General features: G+C 43.2%; 1 pseudogene across 1 annotated transcript; it reads right to left on the bottom strand.

The window, feature by feature from the left end:
* Positions 1 to 2219: 2219 nt before the first annotated feature.
* Positions 2220 to 3209, bottom strand: LOC102439330 (annotated as a pseudogene). Its single transcript, XR_001347021.1, has one exon. The product of XR_001347021.1 is annotated as a semaphorin-4F pseudogene (transcript).
* Positions 3210 to 6220: the final 3011 nt, after the last annotated feature.

The following is a 6220-nucleotide window of genomic DNA, read 5'->3' as shown; positions in this document are numbered from 1 at the left end:
GGGTGCCCCCCCCCCCCCGAGAAAAAGGGGCCCCGGGGAGAGGGGAACAAAGCAAAAAATACTCCGTTTGCCGCGTTTTTTCCCCCCCCCCGGGGTCTTAAAACCCGCAGTGGGCGTAGGATCAGTTCCTGGTGCTCGCGCGTTTGGTTTGCAACCAGCCCAGGGCTCCGAAGCCGGCAGTGCACAAAGGATCAGTTCCAGGGTGCTCGCGCACTTCCAGGCCAAAGTTCCTGCCGCACTGAGGCCCCGGCAAGGGGTGGGTCTAACAGTTAGTTACTCGGCGCTGCCCGCGAGCCTGCGGGAAGGGGGGATGGGCTCTGTTACTCACGGATCTGCAGCGGGGATCTCTGAACTTTTGGTGTCCGCAGGTCTGTAGCTGTGGTCACAGGTCTCTGTCCCCAGTGGGTGCAGGGTCCTGGTATGCGTCTGCGATCAGACTGGGTGGTGCTGAGGCCAGGATGCTAGTCTCAAGCAGCTCTGTTTCCAAAGATGGCGTGGTCGCTGAGCCTGTGCTGGCCGCCCAGGAGTGTCCGCGCGGGGAGCAGCGGGACTCCGCTGCCTAAGACTGCCCGGTTTAGCAGCCCCTTAGAAGACCTGCAGAATCTAACTGTCCCTAGCTCATACACACACACCACACACGTCCACACACTCCTCTATCACTTCCTTGCGCTCTCACACTCTCTCCCTCCCTACCTTCCTGCTGGTCGCCATTTTCTCGGATCTCAGTAAATATTCTTAATGATCTTGTTTTGAAAATGAGCTGGGCAGCCCCTGTTGGCCTGTTTTTTTCCTTGCCCAGGAGACACAGCCTGGCAAACTCAGGGCAGTTAATCAGAGTTTGCTCAGCCTTTTGTGTCCTTTCTTCTGGGAGATAATTCACATCCCATCTCTCCACAGTGCTTACCAATGTAGTAAGGCATACATGCAGGAGGGCATACAACTACAGTCAGGTAGGGAAGTTTTATCGGTGTCAGTCTGGCTGCATTTGTTCCCACTAGAGAACCCAGAAGGCGGAACATGCCAGGTGGCTGTCTTTTCATTCTTCCTCAGGTTGGGTTTTAGGGAGCTCAAATTCTCCCCTGCTGCAACTGAGACTAACTGGTTCCCTCCTCCCCTTCTCCCATGAGCATAATGCAGTTCTGTCTAACCTGACTTAAGGATTTCATGGGAATGAGAAGACCTAGAAGTTACACATGAAGGGAGCTAAGCAGAGGAAGAAAGTACTGAAGAATTTAGTTTTGAAGCAAAACAAAACACTTTCAGAGACAGACAACAAAAACACTAAGGTAGCAACTGGTTACTTTAAACAGAACAAAATAGGGCACCCCAAGGACAAAATTAGGAACAACAGGAAACTCGTTAAACACTGAGGATAATATACATATTTTATTTATAATTCACAAAATTAAGGATATAAACGTTGTTCCTAAAACTTTTCCAAGATAGTTACCCTTTATTGATGAAGCTAAAATATTACTGATGAGTTTGCTGGAGAATTTGGTATCCCTACCATATTTAAGGATACAAATTGTAGTAGGAGTCACTAAGTTCTAAGGGATAAAAGCACAAATCAAACTAGCTAAGGAAAATAAATACAAAATATTCACTGGCACACATTACTGGGATTGAAGAAATATGTCTCAGGTGTGCAAGATTTATAGTCTAATCAAATTCTTTCTGTCTACATTCCTGCTTTTACTTGTGTGTTGATTTCATTGTAGAGATAGTTTCTTTTTCTAAATCAGGGAAGAAGATTGCTGTTAGATTTACATCCTGCCAGGTAGAACCTTCCTGGGAAACATCTTAATATCTCTAGATCAGTTTCAGTGAAGATTCTTATGGCTCCTGTTTGAGTCATGTGACCAGCCCTGGGCCCGCCTTGGCCATGTGGCCACTCTGAAGTAGGGAAGGAGTGCTAGGTGAGATAGTCCAAACCAGATCACATGAGAGAAAACTGTGTAGTTACCCCAGAAAAGAGAAAGAATACTAGACAGGCAGACCAACAAATGTTCCCTACTGCAGTGACATTCTTAATTGGGTATGGTGACAGAGATCATTTATGAGCACTGTTTTTTGTTGTTGATGTTTTTTATTTTTATTTTTTCAAAGAGAACTCAGAGGCCATGATGGACTTCCAGGCCCAGGGACCCCAACACCCCAATGGTCACTCCATTCCAGTGGCCAGTCATGCACTAGTGATCATTTGCCCAGCCCTAGGTGGATGTTTCATCACATGTGGCCAGAGCAGCCCCAGTTAACCGAATATGGGCTGGGCTTGGGCAAGAGTCAAGCAGAAAAGGTAGAGGGAAGCCACCAAAGCCACTGCCCCTCTTGCCTAGAGCCAGGGGCAGCCGCTCATCTTCAGGAGAGGGAGAGGGAGAGGGAGGATCCTGGCAGTAGCTTGTGGTCCCAGATGGCGGTGCCCCCAGGTCCGAGCCCACGTTGTCTCTAGCCAGAAGTTCCCTCTGTTACTGTTGCTGCTGACGTCGACCAATCAGGAGGAGAGTCAGGGATGCTGCAAGAACCCCCAGAAAGAAGCCAGCCAGTCCAGCCCCCACAGTGTGGGCCCAGCTTGAGGGGCCCTGCTGGCTGCCCCATACCAAGCTATCAGCTGCTACCACATGGGCTGCCCCACCCTCTTGACATTCACAAGCGTACGCACCCATGGCCCCTGGGGTTACCACCACCTCTAACCCATCCCTCCGGGGGGTAAAAGCAGTCACTCCACTGGGCTGGTGCCACACACAGGATGCCCAGGCTGAGCTTGGGGAACATGGCAAGACCACATGCGCAGCTGTAGCCACAGGAACTTCAAACACTACTGGGAGTTCTCCAGGCTCTTTAGGACACAAAGAAGAGACATCCGCTGACTCTATGTCTTGGACCAGCCCTCCATGCTCCCCAGCATGGGCCACACACACAGCTAGCCGGAAGCTCCAGGCACAGACAGCGTCTTGGGCCAGGAGGCACTCTGGGCAGCTCTGGAGACGTCCACAGTTGGTTGTGTTCATTTGTGTTACCTCAGGACGGGAGCCAACCAGGAGCCAGCTTTGATACAATTTCATATTCTCAACTGGCTGTGGCTCTGGGAATAAGGCCAGATCCTCAAGGACGCTGAGCTTGGCTCCAGTCCGCACAGCTCTGTGGAGGTGTCCATCCTCTGTCCCCAGGTAGAGCACATCATACTCTCCCTGAGAGGCTGGCCACCCTGTGGGTAAAATAGATAGTACAGCCTAATTATTAATGCATTGATTTTTTTTTTAAAGGCCACTTTATTGGCAACACACCATAGAAATGTATTTTGTAAGTGTAGGTAAAATAAATAGTACAGCCTAATTATTAATGCTTTTCCTGTTCATGTTCAAATTTCATTACATGTTAGATAGTTCAAAAATATAAACTGCCCTGCTGGGTGTGAGTCAGGGGTTGAGTGTCGACCCAGGATCCAGGAGGTGGCAGGTTCTATTCTGTTTGGGGTACATGCCTGGCTTTCGGGCTTGATCCCCAGAGCGGGCTGTGCAGGAGGCAGCAAATCAATGATTCTCTCATCATTGATGTTTCTATCTCTCCCTCTCTCCCTCTCCCTTCCTCTCTAAATTCAATAACAAATACATTTTTTAAAATAATAACAAATAAGAACTACCTCAATGTGACCAATTAGACTTACAAATATCATAGGCAAATGGCACTAAAGGAATGGTTTGACAATTGCAATGGTCTTGAGTGGCAGAAATGTATAATAAAGTTGTCATAACAGAAGTTTAATGATTCTGATTGGTGTTCACTGTAGAAAACAAAATGCTGACATGAAACTGATGATAGCTGTCAGGTTGCACAAAATGAAGTTAATTCCTCAGAGCAGCAAGTCTCCTTTAAAATTTATTTGTGGCTAACTTAAAACAAATAATTATTAAATAAAATCATTTTATTTTAAAAATGGATTTTTAAAGCCTGTGGTTTTATCTGTATATTGATAGATCTGATTATCTTCCAGGTATAAATGTTATAGCTTTAAATATATAATATTTACTAAATACATTGAGCAAACCTTTTCAGAGAAGATTTGATACCTAGGTCATCTCAATTAATACAGGAACCTCATAGCACTGTTATCTTTAAACTACATTTGAGGAAATCCATGGAAACATTGTATAGAACTGATAAATAATGGAGTTAAAATAGATTAATGTCTACCTTCATGTTTTTAATCACTATAATATATTACCTCTCATTCAAAGATTCTTATTAAATGAATGGATTAATGATTACTGAGAATCAACCCTACTATTCTGCCATGACTGACTGAAAAAAAAAGTTAAAATTAGAAAGAACCCAAAATGGATATTAGTTCACTTAAAAAGAAGACAGAGAAACCAGCCCTTTCATATTTTATGAATGTAATATTAATTAGTCAAAATCTTTAGGATAATGTGAGGCTATTTTTGTAGAGCAAGACACATGTTTCTTTTTTTATTTTTTAAATTCGTTATTGTTTAAAATATTACATATAGTATTACATATATCTCCTTTTCCCCCACTGATCTCTCCCCAGCCACTCCCACCCCACAGCACATGCCATCACCCCCCTAGTGTCTATGTCCATTAGTTATGCTTATATGCATGCATACAAGTCCTTTGGTTGATCTCTTACCCCCACTCCCTGCCTTCCCTCTGTAATGATGCTTCTCTGTCTCTGGGTCTGTTTTTTCATCTGTTTATGTTGTTCATTATATTCCACCACATGAAGTGAGATCATGTGATATTTATCTTTTTTCTGACTGGCTTATTTCACTTAGCATAATGTTCTCCATGTCCCATCCATGCTGTTGCAAATGATGAGTTCTTTCTTTTTTACAGCAGTGTAGCATTCCATTGTGTAGATGTACCACCATTTTTTAATCCACTCATCTGCTGATGGGCACTTGGGCTGATTCCAAATCTTAGCTATTGCAAATTGTGCTGCTGTGAACGTAAGGGTGCATATGTCCTTTCTGATTGGTGTCTCTAGTTTCTTGGGATATATTCCTAGAAGTGGGATCACTGAGTCAAATAGAAGTTCCATTTTTTATTTTTTGATGAAATTCCATACTGTCTTCCACAGTGGCTGCACCAGTCTGCGTTCTCACCAGCAGTGCATGAAGGTTCCTTTTTCTCCACATCCTCGCCAGCACTTGTCATTTGTTGATGATAGCCATTCTGACAGGTGTGACATTGTCATTTTGATTTGCATCTCTCGGTGAGTTAGGGGCTGAGAAGAGATTCTTTCCAGGACTGTCCACTTTTGAAAAGTAAGACATGTTTCTGGGAGAAAGTTTTGATCTACTAGATCTACTAGAAGCATAGCGTTTGATTTAAACACACACACACACACACACACACACACACACACACACCACTCTAGTATGTGCTGTCAATTCAATATATACATTTAATATTTAATTTTTTTCTTGAGGCAAGAGTCAAATGTATGGTAACCTACATGAATTTCTTTTCTTTCCCCAAATGTCACTTACTGCTTGTCCTTTGATATTTCAGGAACAATGCCATCTGACAGTGCTGCTGAATCAGTGTCTGCTTTGGTTGAGTACTCAGCTGTTTTTATGAGGTGTGACACATAGCTACCTGACACCTGGCAATATGTGGTTACTTTTTCCTGAATGTCACTGACTTTCCAAACAAACACTTGAAATAGATTGACTAATAATAGATTCTAGAGAGTGGAAGTAAAGAAGAGATAATGGATTAATGCAAAACAAAACAAAATAAAACAAAAACTATTAAAACTAATCATAGTCTCTGCAGAAGCAGAATTTTTGTCCAAAAGGTAATGAGCTTTAGACCTCAAATATCAGAATAGTCATCATATTTCAATATCCAGGAAAACCTTTTCATATGTTCATTTAAAAGCTATCTTTATGAAATTCCAACTCAATCTCAGTTAAAAGATCATTATTCATCCTAATTTGTTGGCTTCTCTCTAGATAATACTAGATGTTCCTATTTTTATCTGAGTTCTGCAATTACCTTGTGAATCAGTCATTTAAATATATTATTCACTATCAAGAACTTTATTGCCTTTCCTTTATTCTTTAAATAAATTGCTCTATTTTTGATTCTTTATCTATAATGATAAAAGCATAATATGCTAATTAGACCAGACGTCCTTCCAGACAACCTTCCAGATGAAACCCGCTGAGGCGGGGCCAAGGCAGAGGGGGTC

This window comes from Myotis lucifugus, unplaced genomic scaffold, assembly GCF_000147115.1.
Source record: "Myotis lucifugus unplaced genomic scaffold, Myoluc2.0 scaffold_9618, whole genome shotgun sequence".
NCBI classification, from domain to species: domain Eukaryota; kingdom Metazoa; phylum Chordata; class Mammalia; order Chiroptera; family Vespertilionidae; genus Myotis; species Myotis lucifugus.
This window is presented reverse-complemented; position numbering and strand designations above follow the sequence as displayed.